Genomic DNA, 21,383 nt, shown 5'->3' on the forward strand with positions numbered 1-21,383 from the left:
CCTAGTGGAGTGCAGGTGAGCCAGGTGGGCAGAGTTTGCAGTGAGCCAAGATTGCCCCACTGCACTCCAGCCTAGGTGATGAGAGTGAAACCCTGTCTCCTAAAAACAAGCAAACAAACAAAAATTTTTGACCCAGCCACTAACTCACAGGTAATTACTACTAGACACAGGGTCCCACGATCTCATAGAAAGTAGCTGAAAATAGTCCAACATTTAAAACTCACCAACCAGCTTGTTCTAGTGCAATTTTCCAAGTGACATTAGATAGTTAGCACAAACGCAGTCATAATGGAAGTCTTCAATATCTACTTGCTTTATTTTCAAACTACTGAGAAATTAAGTCTGTTTCAATGAAAGCATATTTCAGGCCATATTTCACAGCAATTGGTGAAACAATGAATTAAGAGGGTGTAATTTTATCAATGATTTAGTGAGAATATGAAGAAGTTCCTCCATAGAAGACAAAGAAAATATTTGTCTTCATAAATTTTATTCTCTATTTAATCTAGCCTATTTTCAACAATATTTATTAAATGAGATTTTCAAATGCAAGACCCATTAATAGAGTGGAGTAGAAGACAGTATTAAAGTTCTTGGCCATAGTAAGGAAATCATTTATGATTTTTTTTCCATTTAAAGAAATAAATATATGTGTGCGAAAATCATTATGAAGTATTTCTTACTGTAGGCAGTGCTCGAAATCTGTAAAATAATTCTATATAGATAAAATAAAGAATGGCTGACAGTGATATCCTGAAATTTGAAACTTGAAATATTTCATATTAAAACACAACAGGTTTACATTTCAGAGTGCGTATGTTTTGGAATTTAATGTGTTGGAAGGAGAACCCAGTGTAAGTTATGTCTTTCTTTTTAAAATTTTTCTTATTGAATTCTAAAATGGATGTCCTAGTTTAACCCAATGTTTTATTAAAAAAGGATAAAAGGAAAGCTGAAAGTTTAAAGTTAGATTTCATACTGGTTCACATTTAAAGACTGTTTATTAGAACTTAGATTGACATATAATGACATACAAATAGGATGTAATGAATAATCAATAATATCCAACAAATGAAGAATGAAGACTGTAATTCATTCATAAAAATGTAGAACTGTAATGAAATTTCAACTATCCAATATTTTTCACTAGCAGTGAGACATGTACTTCACCATCTTTCAATATATTACTATATTTGAATACTGTTAAATTAAGTGTAACTTAAAGCTGCCTCCTTATAAGTTTGGCATAAAGTTTTCTCCACACATAGTGAACTGTAACCTAACTGGACGTGAATACAGACTGTAACCTACTCTTTTGCCAATCATCATGTTTCAGCCAGTCAAAGGTGGCCAACTGCTCACACCATGTTCAAATAAGGCAAACGCCATGCCGAAACCAGTTCAGCTATTTTGGAACCTCACTTCAATTTTCTGTAAGTCAACTTCCTTTTCCTGTCCATAAATTCTCTCCAAACGTGGTAGTGCTGGAGTCTCTCTGAACCTATTTTGGTTCAGGGGAGTGCCCTACTTGTGAATCATTCTTTGCTTAATTAAATTCTGTTAAATTTAATTTGTATCAAGCTTTCCTTTTAATAATATCAATGTCTTAATATAATTGAGGAAACCTCAGTTAACATCATAGCATTTTTATTTTCATTCAACTTGTGTCTCACGTGTCAATTCCCACCCCATCTAAGCTTGGAACTATATATTTAATTTATTGGCAGAGATTAATATTTCTAAGTTTTAACCTGCTTACAAGTGTAATTTAAAAACAATTAATGAGATGATTATTATTATTTTTGCTTGATGATTTGTTGAAGTTCCTTATAGATTCTAGATAGTAGGCCTGTGTCAGATGCATGGTTTGATAATATCTTCTCCCATTCTGTAGGTTATCTGTTTGCTCTGTTGATAGTTTATTTTGCTGTGCAGAAGCTCTTTAGTTTAATTAGATCACACTTGCCTATTTTTGTTTTTCTTGCAATTGCTTTTTGGGACTTACCCAAAAATTCTTTACCAGGGTCAATGTCAAGAAGAATATTTCCTAGGTTGTGTTCTAGGCTTTTTATAGTTTGAGGTGTTATATTTAATATTTAATTCTTTGACTCATTTTGAGTTAATTATTGTGCACTGGTCCAGTTTCAGTCTTCTGAATACGGCTAGCAGGTTATCCCAGGACCATTTATTGAATAGGGAGCCCTTTCACCATTGCTTGTTTTTCTCGACTTTGTTGAACATCAGATGGTTGCGGATGTGAAGCTTTGTTTCTTTTTCTTCTTCTTTTTTTTTTTTTAGCTTTGTTTCTGGGCTATTCTGTTCCATTGGTTTACATGTCTGTTTTTGTACCAGTACCAAGATATTTTGGTTACTGTAGACTTATATTGTAGTTTGAAGTCGAATAGTGTGATTCCTCCAGCTTTGTTCTTTTTCCTTAAGATTATTTTGGCTATTCGGGCTCATTTTCAGCTCCACAGGAATTTTAGAGTAGCTTTTTTTTTTCCTAATTCTGTAAAGAATGGCATTGGTAGTTTGATAGGAATAGCATTGAATCTGTAAATTGCTTTATGTAGTATGACCATTTTTGATATTGATTCTTCCAATCCAAGAGCATGGCATGTTTTTTTGTCTATTTTTACAGTCTCTGATTTATTTCAGCAATGTTTTGTATTTCTCCTTGAACCCCACTAAAAATAAGCAAAAGACGTGAACAAATACTTCTCAAAAGAAGACGTAAAAGCAGCCAAAAAACATATGGAAACATGCTCTATATCACTAATCATTAGAGAAATACAATCAAAACCACAATGCGATACCATCTTACACTATTCAGAATGGCAATTATTAAAATTTCAAGAAACAAAAGATGTTGGTGAGGCTGTGGAGAAAGGTGAACACTTATACACTGTTGGTGGGAATGTAAATTGGCCCAGCCACTGTGGAAAGTAGTTGGGGGACTTCTGAAATAAAACAGAGCTACCATTTGATGCAGCCATCCTGTTACCAGTTACATACCAAAAGGAAAATAAAGCATTCTACCAAAAAGACATTCACATGTTTATCACTGCACTATTCACAATAGCAAAGATATGGAGTCAACCCAGGTGCCTATCAGTGGAAGACTGGATAAAGAACATGTGGTACATATACACCATGGAACTCTACACAGCCATAAAAAAGAATGAAATTTTGTCCTTTGCAGCAACATGGATGCAACTGGATGCCTTCAACTTAAGCAAGTCAATGCAGGAACAGAAAACCAAATCCTGCACGTTTTCACTTATAAGTGCCAGCTAAACATTGAACACACACACTCATAAACATGGGAACAATGAACAACAGCCATTACAGATTACTAGGAGGGGAAGGGAGGAGGGGGAAAGGGTTGAAAAACTACCTACTGAGTATCATGCTCATTACCTAGGTGACAGGATCCATACCTCAAACCTCAGTATCATGCAATATTCTCATGTAACAAACCTACAAATATACCCCCTATATCTAAAACTTGAAATTAAAAAAAATAATAATCCAAAAAATAAATAAATGAAATGATGGATATTAAAATTATCCTGATTTGATCATTATACACTCTCTACAGGTATTAAAATATCACATATACCCCCTAAATATGTAATACTCCTACTAATATATATCAATAAAAAAGCAATGAAAACCACTTTATAATGTTTTCCATTTCACCAGTTTTCATGGTAACTATAGTACAACTAGTCTATAAGATACTTCCTAAGCCGAAAACTCTAGCTCAACCTCTAAATAGGTACATACTATAGATATATTTTATTATCAGCAGAAAACAAAAGCTTTTATAGTCAAACACATAGAAAATAAATGAAGGATCTCTAGAAACTAATCATTTGTCCATTGTTAAATCTGTCAAGGCTAACTTAGAAAACAGAATCAACCAATGGTATTAATCTTTTGAGAATAAGATTTATGTAGACATTTAAGCATATGTTTAGTGCCTGTGTCTTATTAATTTTGAAGCTAATCTGTAGTTTAATAGAGGAGGTGGGCCAAACAAACCAACAAAAAAGCACAGAAATAAATTGTCAGGCACAGACAAAAAGTGGCACTCTAATTTGACACACCAGCATGTATTTTTTTTATTTAAATGCATTTTTGTGCCTTCAGGCCTATAAAGGAAATCTTTTACATAGTGCTGTAAAGTGCAATTAAAGGGTATAATGAAATACTACTATTTTGCGTTTCTTATTCTGCCATTCCAGTGTCACTAACATCCAGCATCTGTTGCAAAAATGGGAGATTAGAAGTGTAGTACCAATAACCTTGTAAAGAATAATATTAGCTGTTCTACATCCCCCTGGTATCACCCAGACCATTCTGGCACTAAAGAATCATCACTTTGAAAAAAAAGGCAAAAGCTCCTTGAGGCGTATCACATGTGAGTCCGCTGTTTTAATGGATGGAATGGGTTACTGCTTTTCCTCCTTTTCACACATTGTACATTAAAATTGGCTTTTGTGTGGACTGATTTTTCTGCATAGCTTGATTAATCATGGACAGCAGGAAACAGTTGTTCAGAGCCCCCCACCCCCACCCCCATTGAGCTAGGGACAAAGAAAACACAGTATAATTCCTATTGAATGCCTGGACAGATAAGTGACAACCTGGAAATTGTAGGTTACTATCAATCAGAGAAAAAAAAATGTGGCATAACAGGAGATAGGGTGGCTCCAAAACTAGCACTAGCCCTAATACAGTGGAAATAAAACAGGAAGAACAGGGTTGGTACTGAAATATGGGTTCAAGTGAACAATTTACGATTTATTATCTTTAACTTATCACAGTCTATATTAATGTAATAATAGATATTTCACACATAGCATATTTTCTGCCAATATTTAGGTTGTCCTTTCACTTTCTTGATAGTGTCCTTTAATGCAAAAAAAGTTGTTTTTTAAATTTTATTGATGTTCAATTTATTTACTTTTTAAAGTTTGTTGTCGTTGCTTGAACTTTTGGTATGATATCTAACAATCTATTACCTAATTTAAAAAAATGAATTTTACCCATATGTTTTCTTCCAAGAGTTTTATAGTTTTACCACTTACATTCAGATTTTTCCTCTGTCTCAAATAAACTTTTCTATATGGTGTGAGGAGACAGATGGTCTCACTTCAAATTTCTATATGTAGATACATAGTTGTCCCAGAAATATTTTTTGAAAAGACTATTTTCCCCATTAAATGATTTGCACCCTTGCCAAATATCATATGACTGTAGATATAACTTAATTTCTGGACTTTCAACTCTATTTCATTAAGCTAAACGTCTATCCTTATTATAGTTACTAAATTGTTTTGATTACTATAGCTTTGTAGTAAGTTTTGAAATTTGGAATTGTAAGTCCTCTAATTTTGTTATTTTTCATAATGAATTTGGCTACCTGTGTCCCTTGGAATGCAATATAAATTTTAAGACAAGCTTGATGATTTTTTTCAAAAAACGCCACTGTGATTTTTATAGTGATTGTATTGAATCTATAAATCACTTTGGAAAGTATTGTCATGTAAACATTATTAAGTCCTCTAATACATAAACATGAAACATCTTTTCATTTTTTAAATCTTCTTAGATTTCTTAGTTAAATTTTATAGTTTTCAGTATGCAAGTTTTGTATTTTGTTGGTTAATTCTAAATATTTTATTCATTTTGATGTCATTGGCATTCAAATTATTTTCTTAGTTTCTTTTCAGATTGTTCCTTGCTAATATACAGAAATATAACTGTTGTTTGCATATTAATTTTGTATCTTGTGCTACTCTGCTTAATTTACATATTAGCTCTAGTAATTTTTTGTGAATTCTTTAGGGTTTTCTATGAAAATCAGGTGTTAATCTGAGGACAGCCTTAAACGGGACAAACCACTTCTCTTTTTCTGCTATCAAGAATCTCTCTGTCTTTTGCTTTTAACAGTTTGATTATAATGTGTCTTGTTGTGTATTTTTTTGTGTTTATCTTACTTGGAAACCATTGAGTGTCTTGGATGTGTTTATTTGTGTTTTTAAAATCAAATTTGGTGAGTTTGGGGCCATTATTTCTTTAAAAATTCTTGCTTCCCTTTTCTCTCCCTCTTTTTCATCTCAGACTCATACTATCCCCATTTCTTTTATTCCTTAGTTCATAGTTTCCTTTTTCTTTTTAAGAATATGAAGACAGTTGATTTAAAGTATTTGTCTACTGCGTTCAATGTGTGAGCTTCCTTAGAGACAGTTTGCATTAATTTATTTTTTCCTGTGTTTGGGCCATACTTTTGTGTGTGTGTATGTGTGTGTGTGTGTGTTTGTTTAGGTTTTTTTTTTTGCATGTCCCATAATTTTGTTGTTGTTGTTGTTGAAAACTGTAAATTTTGAATGTTATAACATAGTAGTCATGGAGATAGGATTCTCTCCCTCTCCAGTGTTTGTTGTTGCTGCTTTTTGTGGTTGTTAGGTTGTGTTGTTGTTGTTCACTGACTTTTCCAAATGACGTTTGTTAAAAATACATTCTGTGTTGCGTGTGATCTCTGAAATCTCTCTTCTTTTAGCTTAGTGATAAGCTAGTGGTCTGATAAATTTCCTTGAACACCTGGAGCAAAGCAAATAAAATAAACACTTTCCTGGACTGTGCTAATTTGTTTTACATTGAATAGCTTCTTTTACTCTTAGCTAGTCTGTTTACAACACTGCCTTATCTTTTGCTTCCTATTTTCCACTTTTCTGAGCATACATCACGTGATGGGTATATGTGGCTTCCTAGATTCAATGGTATAGGTAGGATATTTTAAAATTTTTATCTCCCACATTATCTGATTGCCCAGCTTATTTTCCCCAGGCTTTCAGTGTGTCTAATATTTGACAAAACTCTTATCTTTTGCCCAGATGGCAGGGACTTGTTTATTTGCCTTTTAATGTTTTCTAGGCATGCCCTCTGTGTAGCTGCTTTTCAACTCTGAGAAATGTCCTGGCTAGGTGAAACAAGGGCAAGCCTCTTACATCAATACTTCAGGAGGGAGCCTCCGGGCAGATCCAGACAGACAGACATAATTCTTTGAGAACAATTATATTCTAAATCTTCTAGATTTAGGGACCCATTCAAGAATGTGGGCTTCCACCTTCAAAATTGCCACCAAGCAAGAGAGAAGAATGGGAAAAAGTGTAATTAAAAACATCATAAAGTTCTTTATCAAGTTTCAATCACCTACGTTTTAATTGAGCATTTGCTTTGTTGTTGTAAGCACTTGACAATTTTCCAGAGTTCCAAGTTGATTTAGATTTTACTCCATTTTCTTGGTGTTTCTGTAGAGGGCTGTAACCTTGGCATTTCCTACTCTACTGTTTTCACTGATGTCACTCATTAATGGATAGGTTTTGACTGATTTATCTCCTTATCATGAGTTATGCTTTACTGTTTCTTTTCATGCCTGATGAATTTTTATTGGATACCAAACATTATTAATTTTATCTTACTGGGTACTGGATTTTTTGTATCTTTAGACATGTTCTTGAATTTTATTTTAGGACTCAGGTATGATACTTGAAAATATTTTTATTCCTCCGGGTTTTGCTTTTAAGAAGCCTATGAACTATAAATATGTGAAATTACCCATTTCAACTAAAAAATAAGTAAATTTCTTGACATAAAAAACTCAAATTTTAAAAATAAAAATAAATAAGTAGCTAAATAAGTAAAACGATGCTATTATTAAAAGGAAAAGAAGTCTAGATGAGTCCAGATCACTGCACAGTTTAGGGTTAAATATTCACCACTGTTATGGGCTGAATGAATTGAGTCACCTCCCCACCCCCTTTCATATGTTGAAGCCTGTCTCAGCTTGGTCAGGCTGATATATCAAAATATCATAAGTCAGGTGGCTTGTAAACAGCAGAAATTTAGTTCTTAAAGTTCTGAAAGCTAAGAAGTCCAAGACTAAGGTGCCAATCGATCTACCACCTGGTGAAGGCCCACTTCCTGGCTCATAAACAAAAGTCTTCTTGCTGTGTCTACACATGGTGGATGGGGTAAGAGAGCTCTTTGGGACCCCTTCTATAAGGGAGTTAATTTCATTCATTAGGGCTCCACTTTCATGACCTAGTCACCTCCCAAAGGTAAATTTCCAAACACTGTCACATTGGGGATTAAATTTCAGCATATGAATTTGATGGGGCTCAAAAATATTCAGTCTATAGAAAAGCTCTAATCCTCAATGGCCCTATAGTTGAAGATAGGGCCTTTAGGGAGGTAATTAAGCTTAAATGAGGACCTAAGGGTGGAGAGATCAGCCAATAAAATCAGTGGAAAAGACACAAAAAGAAAGAAGGAGGAGGAGGAGGAGGAAAGAAGAAGAAGAGGAAGAAGGAGGAGGAGGAGGAAAGAAGAAGAAGAAGGAGGAGGAAGAGGAGGATGAAGAAAAGACAAGGAGAAGAGTCACCAGAGATCTCTCTCTCTTCGTGCAAATAAAGAGGTAAGGCCAGGTGAGGACACAGTGAGAAGGTGGCCATCTACCAGTCAGGAAGAAAGTCCTCACCAATAACCAAGTTTGCTGGCACCTTGATCATGGAATGGTATCCTCCAGACTGAGAGAAATTAAATGTCTCTTGTTTAAGCCACCCAGTCTGTGAATTTTTTTATGGTTGCCCTAGCATAAACCCACATTGATATAAGACAACTTCAGGTACTCTCTCAATATCCCATGATTCATGGTGTTTTTCTATGTTGCTTATAGGAAAATGCAGTATTAAATAACTAGTGGATACTAGGCTTAATACCTGGGTGATGGAATAATCTGTACAACAAAACCCCATGACAAACATTTACCTATGTAATGAACTTGCACATCTTGCACAGGCACCCCTGAACTTAAAATAAAAGTTAAAAAGAAAATGGAAAAGGCACTATTCCAAGCCCTATTTGAGAAACAGTTTCTGTTTCTGTCAGTACTGTTGGTTGTTTTTTTCTGAGTCTTCAATTGTTTCCTCACACATGTGTGCTAATCAGTACCCAGCTGAATACTTGAGTGTTCACTTGAGAATTCTTTCCTCAAATGAATACTGTAAATCTCTGGAGTTCTCTCTTATGAAGCTCCTCTCTTCTCTTTTACTCTGTACTGTGAACTATAGCTGCCTTCATCCTCCCACTTTTCTGTTCACCTCAGCCAGTATGCTGAATTCAGCCTGCATGCTGCCTGCATACACTATGTTCATGAAACTCTTTTAAGGCAATAATCTGGGGTAATCACAGCTGACTGTGTTTGAGTCCTATTTCAGTGTGATCAATGTCTTTTTTGCCTGATAGTCAGTGTTGTGAAAATTGTCAGTTTATATAGTTTTCCATTTTGTATGTGCTTCAGAGAAGAAAGCAAAGCTGATCCCTGATAGTCCTTAGTTAAAAGCGGAAGTTCCTGCCATTTGTTATCAACTTGATCTTAAGCAGTGATTCTCTGTTTCCACATATATTAAATAGGAGTAATGACTTCAGAAGAGTATTGTAAACATTAAATATTATATTATATTTGTCAGTAGACGACCATAGTGAGAGAAAAATAAAATTTGACTCTGGAAAGCATAGGTAAAATCACCAGAGATTCTAAATATTGAGATAAACAGGAAACTAGAGATTAACTTAGTTATGGAAAATAATTTCAAATATAGTAGACCATTCCTGAAATATCTGTGACTACCTATGGTTTTGTAAAGAAAACATATATTGGCAATATATATTTTTCAATAGAGAACATACATTTTTCTTTTATTACAGTAAAAAAGGTCTCATTTTTGTTGTGGAGTGGCTGTTCCTTGTCAAGACTTTTAGTGATGCTGTAAACACATTCGTTGCCAGGTCTCTTTAGGAAGGAAGTAGTTCAGTGTTAAATTGATTATTTAAGTGACATTGGTTGTTCCAAGTTGATTCCTCCCACAGTTATTTTTCAGGCCTATTTCTACTTGTGATTAGGGAGTGACAGTTTATGTAATGTTCATTTAAGGCAGAGGTGAGGCTCCTTTCTTGTTCATGTCCCCAGATGAAGTCCTTCTTTCTGACAAATAAAGACTTGAAACAAGAATCTGATTGTTTCTACTGTTCAATCTTACTTCAAACTTCAGTTCTCTGTTAGAATTTATGTTCTGTATAAGAGAGAAAGCACTGTTCAACCAGATCCAACAGAATAATTCTCATGTAGGAAAATACTCTCTACTGGCTTCACTACCATTGTTCCAGTATTGCCTTAAGCTTCATTTTCCATCATGGGCTTGGAAAACTTGCTGCTGACAAAGAATGAAAAAGTAATCCTAGTCTCGGAAAAGTTATCTAATTTTTGTTACCTTTATGACAGTTGCATTTCTGTCCTTGTCACATGACTCTATTTCTCTTCCAACATGTCCCATATTTTAAACCCAGGCTAGGACTAACTTGATGAAGCTATTAGTATCAAGGATTTGGAACCCAAGTTTCTGTCCAGATTCTACACATGGTTTATTCCCACCTATGCTGACTCATAAAACCTCACAGTTACAGGGGACTGTAGAAGCTGCCTGCTGCCATTGTCTTCTCTTGTAGGAATCTCTTGCACAAATTATTTCATTCATTGTAACTCAGTCATTACGTTAGTCATATGTTCTTTTAGTAAGAAATATTTTTCACTCTTACTAACTGATAGGCCATATGCAAAGTGATGGAGATAAATCAGTGAGCAAAAACCGGGAGTATTTCAACTTCGGCGTCAGAATGCCCGGTGATGCCTATTCACCATGCCAAACAGCACTATCTCTCATTTTTCAATTCAAATTTTGAAATGAGTTTTATATAAGTATAGCTAAAATATCTCTTCTTATAATTTCAACCATCATCTTCTACCACCATCCCTAGTGCTGGCCTCTGGAGAATAATTCTCCTTATTTTCTCAGTAGGTAATACTTTTATGTAACTATAATTATACCTCTCAGTGTAATGACACTTGGATTCTCTAAAAGCGGCCCAAGAGGCAAAGCTGGAATCATGCAGCAGGACAGTCAGAAATTCTGTGGAAGATATAAATAAAACTGTAATAGCATCATTTTCTAATGTATGGAAAGAGTTTGTTAGTACAGCTGTTAAATAAAATGAGATGGCTTGGGTTTAAAGTTATACTGCTCTATTTGTCTCCAGGAATTAGAATCTCCATGAATCAAATCTCTATGCTTTTGGAAAAAAAAAAAAAAAAAACCCAACGTTTTTTCAACTTATTACCACCCAGCCTACTTTTACAAATATTTTATTTTAAAATAATTATAGATGCACTGGATGTTTTAAAGAATTATAATCTAATGTTAATATCTTGCACAAATATAGTACAATATAAAACTCAGAAAATTTACAATTTACAGAACTGATTTAGATTTCATCAGTTTTATTACATATACACTTACAATTACTTGACATACTTTTATCTTCATAATGATTCTGTAAGGTAGGTTTTTATCATACCATTATATATGTGAGAGAACTTAAGCTCAGAGGCTTATTAACTTTGCTATGATCAATTAAGCCTATGATTTGCCTGCATTAAAAGTATGTATTCTTTCCTCTAAGGGATTAGTTTTACATTGAGAAATTCAAACTTTTTAATCTCACTTTTGTTCTTAGGTTTCTATCTCTATTTCTTGACTCTTATGTCTTTTTTGTTTTTTTTTTTTTTCATGTGTCTAACTCTGTGCCTCACTTCTTAAATCTGTTTTATTCTTCCTTTCTTCAAACGCTTAGATCCTCACTTCCTTCTCGACCTTTGTAAAATAGCAATAGAAATGTGAACGTCTTCTTTGTCTCTAAGGAAATCATTGGGACATCCCTTAAATCACATCCCTTTCCTCCTTCTCTAGACTCTTTCTTATTCTCACAGGAACTTGCTCCAGATTATTATAACTTTCCCTCTTCCTATTTGTTTCTGCACAACAACTCTTTACCATGTTGCAAGATAAAATCTTGTCATTATGTGAAACTCTCTTTGTTAACATTTAACCCTAGAATGATTTTCTCTTCTGTTTAGTATAATTTCAAAATACTCTTTTAGGCAACCTTTAATATTATATGAGTTTATGTATTTTTTGTTAAACTAATATTTTGATTTATATACGCAACTTTGTTTTTAAAACACTTATGAATTTGTGAGTTTTAATTTTATATAAAAATTAAACTACTTAAGATGAAAAAGGAAAGTGTGAATTCAGCCAGTGACTGTTTCATGTAATCCACCGTGGCTTTTCTAAAATACCACTTAGAAGACATAAAACTATCCTACAGGTCTTTATAATTTCTACTCTTAGAAATGAAATAGATATTTTACATTTAATTTTTTCATGTCAATACTTGTGGCCAGGTCACTATAGAATGATGCAACATTAAGATAACTTTGGGAAGTGGCTTTATTCATTTTATTTATTTATATTCTTATTTTTTGAGACACGGTGTCACTCGTCTCCCAGGATGAAGTGCAGTGGCTCGATCTTGGCTCACTGGAGCCTCAACCTTCCAGGCTCAAGCAATCCTTGCACCTGAGCCTCCTGAGTAGCTGAGACTATCAGTGTGTCACCACACCCAGCTAATTTTTGTATTTTTTGTAGAGATAGGGTTTTGCCATGTTGCCCAGGCTGATCTCAAATTCCTGATCACAAAGGATCCACCTACCTCAGCCTCACAAAGTGCTGGAATTACAGGCACATGCCATCATGGCAGGCCAGGAAGTGGCTTTAGGAAGTATCTTTATAGTGATTCATGAGCTTAGGAAATATTTCACCATAGTCAGTGGCAGACTAGGAATATTAGCTTAAAATTGAAATGCCAATATATGCCCATTTTTGCAGACCAATAAACACTCAGATCATTGACAAAATGTGTAAGCCAGACGCTTCAGACAATTAAGTTACAAAATGTCCAAAAGATAGTTTTTCATCATCCATTGACATTATCTAAGCATATGAGAATTGGGAGAATTGTAGAATAATTAGCATATCAGGGCATTCCTCCAACCATATATGTTGCATTGTTTTACATATGTGTGCTGGAAATTTACCTTTTCATATCCAATGGTAGTTTCTGTTTCTTGTATCTGTTGTTTCAACATTTATTTTTAAATTTGTCTATATATGTAACTTTATCATAAAAGCCCTTTTTTTAAAAATGAGGCAAAAAGTTTTGGCATATTTTAAGAATCAATTGATTTTGTGACTGTAGGGATGATCAAACACTTAAAGATATAATGTTTCACTCTGTTTCTTTAAAAATAAGAAACACATTGGTAATAAAAAAAATAACAATTTAAAATTTAGCATAGAGATACTACATGCCCTGCATTCGGGTTCAGAAACCCAAAGTTTACAAGCACACATATTTTAAGAATTAACTTATCAGCTATTAACTTGAAAGAGATCCAGTGGTTTTATTTGTATGAAAATAGAACAGTGTGATGTTTGCCAAAAAAGTGATATAAACCACATAAATATTAATAACATCAAAAACAAGGTTTGTAAGTATTACATAGTCTGCTAGACCATATGTTCTAAAATATAGTCATGGTTTCCTGAGCTTTAGATATAAATCTCCCTTTTCATCTAACAAATGTTCATGTAGAGATTTATTTGGTCCATCAAACATTACTGGATCAGAGTACATCACCTTTTAAATCTCTGATATCTTCCTACATTGACATCAATATTCATCTATTCATATTACCTTGAAAACCACAATTATTTTTTAAAGGTTTTCCTCTCTCAGAAGGCCCTAACTATTTTGAGACGGAGTTTCACTCTTGTTGCCCAGGCTGGAGTGCAACGGCGTGATCTCGGCTCACCGCAACCTCCATCTCCCGGGTTCAAGCAATTCTCCTGCCTCATCCTCCCGAGTATCTGGGATGACAGGTGCCCGCCACCACACCCAGCTAATTTTTATATATTTTAGTAGAGATGGGGTTTCACCATGTTGGCCAGGCTGGACTTGAACTCGTGACCTCAGGTGATCTGCCCGCCTCTGCCTCCCAAGGTGCTGGGATTACAGGCATGAACCACCATGCCCGGCCGGGGTCTGTTTTTAAAGTAAAATTTATTTATTTATTTATTTATTTATTTATTTATTTATTTACTTACTTTGAGATGGAGTTTCACTCTTGTTGCCCAGGCTGGAGTGCAATGGCATGATCTCAGCTCACTGCAACCTCTGCCTCCCGGGTTCAAGCGATTCTCCTGCCTCAGCCTCCCGAGTAGCTGGGATGACAGGCGACCACCACCACGCCCGGCTGATTTCGTATTTTTAATAGAGATGGGGTTTCTCCATGTTTGTCAGGCTGGTCTCGAACTCCCAACCTCAGATAATCCTCCTGCCTCGGCCTCCCAAAGTGCTGGGATGACAGGTGTGAGCCGCCGTGACCGGCCAAGGCTGTGTTTCTCTTTCTCAGAGACAGAGACAGAGACTTTGGAGAAAGCACTCTTCTCCCAGCCTGGCCTGTTTGCCTGGGGGAGGCCCAGGTGTTTCACAGATTACCTTTCAAAGAGGAAGCCGAGGATGAGGCCACAGACAAGGGTTCCCACGATCAGGAGCCTGTAAATGTACACAGAGCTGAGGTTTCGGTTGTCAGAGCCTAGAGAGACACACAGGTTTGAGTCTGCGGTGAATCGTTGATGGACGTGTGAAAGGAAATTAAATCTCTTCGGGTATCCAAACTCATTTAGCCGGAGGGAACAGTCAAGCTGGGAACCTGGTAGAGTAAACCTGCCTCCCTCTTTTTGGTTCTTAAGTAAGATGGCTCTGAGATGAAAGGCGACCTGCCTGCTCCATGTTTTGCCCACAAGTAAATTTGTGGTGAGCTGTTAAAACTTCGCCACCATGGGCCGGACACGGTGGCTGACGCCTGTAATCCCAGCACTTTGGGAGGCTGAGGAAGACAGATCACTTGAGGTCAGGAGTTCGAGACCAGCCTGGGCAACATGGTGAAACCCCGTCTCTACTAAAAATACAAAAATTGGGCCAAGCACGGTGGCTGACACCTATCATCCTAGTACTTTGGGAGGTCGAGGCGGGCACATCATCTGAGGTCAGGAGTTAGAGACCAGCCTCACTAACATGGTGAAACCCCGTCTCTACTAAAAAAAAAATAGAAAATTAGCCAGGCATGGTGGCACGTGCCTGTAGTCCCAGCTACTTGGGAGGCTGAGGCAGGAGAATCGCTTGAACCCGGGAGGTGGGAGGCAGAGGTTGCAGTGAGCCAAGATTGCGCCACTACACTCCAGCCTGGGCGACAGAGTGAGACTCTGTCTAAAAAAAAAAAAGAAAAAAAAAGAGTAAAGGCATAAAGAATGGCTGTAATTCCAGAACTTTGGGAGGCTGAGGCAGGAGGATCACTGGAGCGTAGGATTCAAGACCACTGTGGGCAACATGGTGAGATTCCATCTCTACAAAAAACTTGGGCTAGGCATGGTGGCTCATGCCTATAAACCCATCACTTTGGAAGGCTGAGGACGGTGGATCACTTGAGGCCAGAAGTTCAAGACCAGCCTGGGCAACATAGTGAGACCCCTGTATCTACTAAAAATACAAAAATTAGCCAGGCATGGTGGTGCATGCTTCTAATGCCAGTTACTCAGGAACTGCTTGAATGTGGGAGGTAGAGGTTGCAGTGAGCCAAGATGTTGTCACTGCATTCCAACCTCGGTGACAGAGCGAGACTCTGTCTCAAAAAAAAAATTTTTTAATTAAAAATTAGCCGGGTGTGGTGATGTTCAGCTGTGGTCCCAGCTATTTCAGGAGACTGAGAGAGGAGGATCGCTAAGCCGGGGAGTTTGAGGCTACAGTGAGCCATGATCATGCCTCTGCACTCCAGCCTGGGCAAAGGAGCAAGATCCTGTCTCAAAAATTTAAAAAGCAGGCCGGGCATGGTGGCGTACATCTATAATCCCAGCACTTTGGGAGGTTGAGGAGGGTGGATCACCTGAGGCCAGGAGTACAAGACCAGCCTAGCCAACATGGTGAAACCCTGTCTTTACTAAAAATACAAAAATTAGCTGGGCACAGTGGCGGGCAACTGTAATCCCAGCTACTAGGGAGGCTGAGGCAGGAGAATCGCTTGAACCCAGGAGGCGGAGGTGGCAGTGAGCCAAGATCATGCCACTGCACTCCAGCCTGGGTGACAGAGAGGGACTCCATCTCAAATAAATAAAATAAAATAAAATAAAATAAAATAAATAAAATAAAATAAAATAAATAAATAAATAAAATAAAATAAAATAAATAAAATAAAATAAAATAAAATAGAAATGAAATGAAATGGCTGGGCACAGTGGCTCATGCCTGTAATCCCAGCACTTTGGCAGGAGAATTGCTTGAACCCAGGAAGCGGAGGTTGCAGTGAGCCAAGATCACGCCACTGCACTCCAGCCTGGGTGACAGAATGAAACTCTGTTTCAAAAAAATAAAATAAAATAAAAATAAGCCAAGCATGGTGGTGGGCATCTGTAATTCCAGCTGCTTGGAAGGCTGAGGCAGGAGAATTGCTTGAACCTGGGAGGCAGAGGTTGCAGTGAGCCGAGATCATGCCACTGTACTCCAGCCTGGGTGACAGACCAAGACTCAGTCTCAAAAAATAAATAAAATAAAATAAGGAACTAAAGGATCTCCATCACCAGGGGGTGAAGGAAGCTTTGCAATTTTCTTCCCAGACATCTGCAAACCTCTCCAAAGTCTTTTCTGTCCTTTCTGTCAGGAGGGGCTATCGGCGGCTCAGGGGGAGTGGGGCAAAGTCCAACGGCCTGGGGGGAAGTGGAGAAGGTGCAACCACACTTTGGCTAACTACTGTTGCATCCCACTGACAAGTGGAGACAAAAGTTCAGCTTCGGCCGGGCGCGGTGGCTCACGCCTGTAATCCCAGCACTTTGGGGGGCCTAGGCGGGTGGATCACAAGGCCAAGAGATTGAGACCATCCTGGCCAACATGGTGAAACCCTGTCTCTACTAAAAATACAAAAATTAAGTCTGGGCACGGTGGCTCACACCTGTAATCCCAGCACTTTGGGAGGCCGAGGCGGGCAGATCACATGAGGTTGGGAGTTCGAGACCAGCCTGACCAAAGTGGAGAAACCCCGTCTCTACTAAAAATACAAAATTAGCCCGGCGTGGTGGCGGGCACCTATAATCCCAGCTACTCAGGAGGCTGAGGCAGGAGAATCGCTTGAACCTGGGAGGTGGAGTTTGCAGTAAGCCAAGATCACGCCATTGCACCCCAACCTGGGCAACAAGAGTGAAACTCTGTCTCAAAAAAAAAGTAAAAAGTAAAAAAAACTTAGCCGGGCTTGGTGGCAGGTGCCTGTAGTCCCAGCTACTGGGGAGGCTGAGACAGGATAATCTCTTGAACCCGGGAAATGGAGGTTGCAGTGAGCCGAGATCGTGCCACTGCACTCCAGCCTGGGTGACAAAGTGAGACTATGTCTCACATAAAAAAAGAAAAAAAAGAAAAGAAAAAAATTAGCCAGCCATGGTGATGCATGCCTGTCATCCAAGCTACTAAGGAGGCCGAGGTGGGAAGATTGTTTAAGCCTGGGACGTTGAGGCTGCCGTGAGCCAAGAATCGCCACTGCACTCCATCCTGGGCAAAGGATCTTCCTAGCAATCTCTTACTTTCCCTCAATAGAATTCCTCTTTTCCCACTCCAGGAGAGAAGATCCAAGCCCCAGTAGAATTTCTCTTCTTCCTCTTCTTCCACTCCAAAAGCCTGTTTTTCCAGGATGGTAAACCCATCCTTTCTGTAACCACAGGATGGTGTACAAGCTTGTACCTCCCTGGGAGTGTGGGTCTTCATTCTGAAGGCTCCTGTGCATGCATGTTACAGAAATTTGCATGCCTTGGCCAGGCGCGGTGGCTCACGCCTGCAACCCCAGGGTTTTGGGAGGCCGAGGCAGGCAGATCACCTGAGGTCGGGAGTTTGAGACCAGCCTGATCAATGTGGAGAAACTCCATCTCTACTAAAAATACAAAATTAGTCGGGTGTGGTGGTGCATGCCTGTCATTCCAGCTACTCGGGAGGCTGAGGCAGGAGGATCGCTTGAACCCGGGAGGCAGAGGTTGTGGTGACCTGAGATCGTACCACTGCACTCCAGCCTGGGTGAGAAGAGCAAGACTCCATCTCAAAAAAAAAAAAAAAAAGAAAAAAAAGCTGGGCACGGTGGCTCACACCTGTCATCCCAGCACTTTGGGAGGCCGAGGCAGGCAGATCATAAGGTCAGGAGTTCGAGACCATACTGGCTAACACTGTGAAACCCTGTCTTTACTAAAAATGCAAAAAAAATTAGCCGGGCATGGTGGCGAGCACCTGTAGTCCCAGCTACTCGGGAGGCTGAGGCAGGAGAATGACGTGAACCTGCGAGGCAGAGCCTGTAGTGAGCTGAGATCATGCCACTGCACTCCAGCCTGGGCGACAGAGCGAGAGTATGTCTCAAAAAAAAAAACAAGGAAAATATGCATGTCTTGTTTCTTAGTAATCTATCTGGTTCATTGTTAGTGATTATTCAGCAAACCGTTAGGGGGCCAAGCGTGTTGGCCCCACACCCTCAATGCCTCTGTGTCTGGGGCATCGGCTGCTGGTTTTGTGTCCACACAGGAAGACAGAATTAGGGAACTTGCTCCCCACGGCATGACTCAATAAGATGAGAGACGCAGGCACAGGTGTAGGAGGTGGTGTTGCTGTTGATCTCATTCAGGAGAGCCCAGGTGTTGGGGATCCCCATGACGCCGGTGTTCCCTCCCGCGTAGATGAGCAGGGGCTGAACATGAGTCTCCACAGCTCTTCTTGGGCCAAGCCCATCTCCAGGAGATACCTTTCTCCTGCCCCTTGTTAGACGCTGTGCACTGAAAACCTAGCCTTACCCAAAGGGGAGTGTTACCTTGGATCTTGGCTAGAAGGTGATGATCCCTCAGGTCCTGGAATGGCCCCTGGTAGTATCTTTGCTGGCCCGGATGGTTCACGGTCTAACAATGTGATTTAAGGTGAGAGTCCTGGAACAAGCAAGATCAGTTCCAACTTCCAGGAGGGAGCCTGAGAAATAGCAGATAGATCCCAACTATCTATCTGTCTATCTATCTATCTATCTATCTATCTATCTATCTATCTATCTATCTGTCTATCAATCTATCATCTAATCTATCATCTGTCATCTATCATCTATCTATCTATCTATGTATCTATCTATGTATCTATGTATCTATCTATGTGTCTATCTATCTATCCATCTACCTGTCTATTCTATCTATCTATCTATCTAATCTATCATCTATCTATCTATGTATCTGTCTATGTATCTATGTATCTATCTATATATATATCTATGTGTCTATCTATCCATCTATCTATTCTATCTATCTATCTGTCTATCTATTGGTCTATGTATCTATCTATATATCTGTCTATCTATTGATCTACATATCTATGTATCTATGTATCTACCTATATATCTGTCTATCTACCTATCTATCTATCCATCTATCTATCATCTATTTTCTATCAATCATATATTTTTCTATCATCTATCATCTATTATCTATCATCAATCTATCATCTATTATCGATCTATAATCTATCTATCATCTATCTATCCATTCATCCACCTATCTATCCACCTATTTATCCATTCATCTATCTATCTATCTATCTATCTATCATCTCTCTATTTTATCTATTTTCTATCTATCTATCATCTCTCTATTTTATCTATTTTCTATCTATCTATCTATCTATCTATCTATCTATCTATCTATCTATCATCTATGTCTATCATCTAAAATATTGACAGCCTCTGCCCACCCATCCCCTGGAGAGGGTCCTTAGGTGCCAGAGAACACAGGGGAGGGGCTGATCTCCACAGCCTTCAGGGGCCTCAGTCATCCTAGGCCATGTCTCTGCTGGCTGTTTTTTATTTAATTTAATTTATTTATTTATTTATTTTGAGACAGAGTCTTGCCTTCTCACCCAGGCCAGAGTGCAATCGCATGATCTTGGCTCACTGCAACCTCTGCCTCCAAGGTTCAAGCAATTCTCCTGCCTCAGCCTCCTGAGTAGGGCACCTGCAATTACAGACACTACCACACCCAGCTAAGATTTTATGTCTTTAGTAGAGACGGAGTTTCATCATGTTAGCCAGGCTGGTCTCAAACTCCTGACTTCAGGTGATCCGCCCACCTCAGCCTCCCAAAGTGTTAGGATGACAGGTGTGAGCCACCGCGCCCAGCCATGTTTTTTGTTTGTTTGTTTGTTTGTTTGTTTGTTTTATGAGATGGAGTCTCGCTCTGTCGCCCAGGCTGCAGTGCAAAGGTGCCATCTCGGCTCACTGCAACCTCCGCCACCTGGGTTCAAGCGATTCTCCTGCGTCAGCCTCCCAAGTAGCTGGGATTATAGGTGCCTGCCACAACAACTGGCTCTTTTTTTGTCTTTTTAGTAGAGACGAGGTTTTGCCATGTTGGCCAGGCTGGTTTTGAATTTCTGACCTCAAATGATCTGCCTGCCTTGGCCTTGCAAAGTGCTGGGATTACAGGCATGAGCCACTGTGCCGGGCCACAGCTCCTCTCTGTCACCCAGACTGGAGTGCAATGGCATTATCTTGGCTCACTGCAACCTCCGCCTCCCGGGTTCAAGTGATTCTCCTGCCTCAGCCTCCTGAGTAGCTGGGATTACAGGCATGTGCCACCATGCCCAGCTTTTTTTTTTTTTTTTTTTGTATTTTTAGTAGCGACGGGGTTTCACCATGTTGGCCAGGCTGGTTTTGAACTCCTGACCTCAAGTGATCCACCTGCCTTGGCCTGGCAAAGCGCTGGGATTATAGGCATGGCCACTGCACCTGGCCTCTGCTGTCTCTTTGACACTGGAGGCCTCTGCTTCTGAGCTAAATGGGGCCTGAGGTCTCTGAAACCCACAGGTTCCTACCCAGGGATGTGGTGCTTCCTTGGGGAGGTGGACTTGCTTCCTGGGGCACTCTGCGAGGGTCTCCTCCTCTCACTTCTTGCGGGCCCAGGGGATTCCACACTTTTTCTTCCTTGCTGTGTTAGACACTCCTCCCTGCCAAAAGCCTGGCCCCATCTCTTCCCCAAGCTTTGACTTGTGAATTAAAAGGTCAGGTGTAGAAGGTTCTGTAAGTCTGCCTCTGCTCCATTGTCAAATCTCCCCTGAAACTTGGAAGCAAGGGGCTGGCCGGGGTTTGCAGGAGGGACGTGGAACGCCCATGAGGAAGGAAAGAACTGCCATTCTCATCATGAGATCCATCCCAAGGTCAGCTCTCTCTCGGCTCCAAGCCCTGAAGTCTCCTATAGGCTCTAGACCACCTGTCAGCCACCATCTCAGTTGATGTTTAAGCATCTGTG

The sequence above is a fragment of the Pongo pygmaeus genome, chromosome Y, assembly GCF_028885625.2.
Source record: "Pongo pygmaeus isolate AG05252 chromosome Y, NHGRI_mPonPyg2-v2.0_pri, whole genome shotgun sequence".
NCBI lineage: Eukaryota > Metazoa > Chordata > Mammalia > Primates > Hominidae > Pongo > Pongo pygmaeus.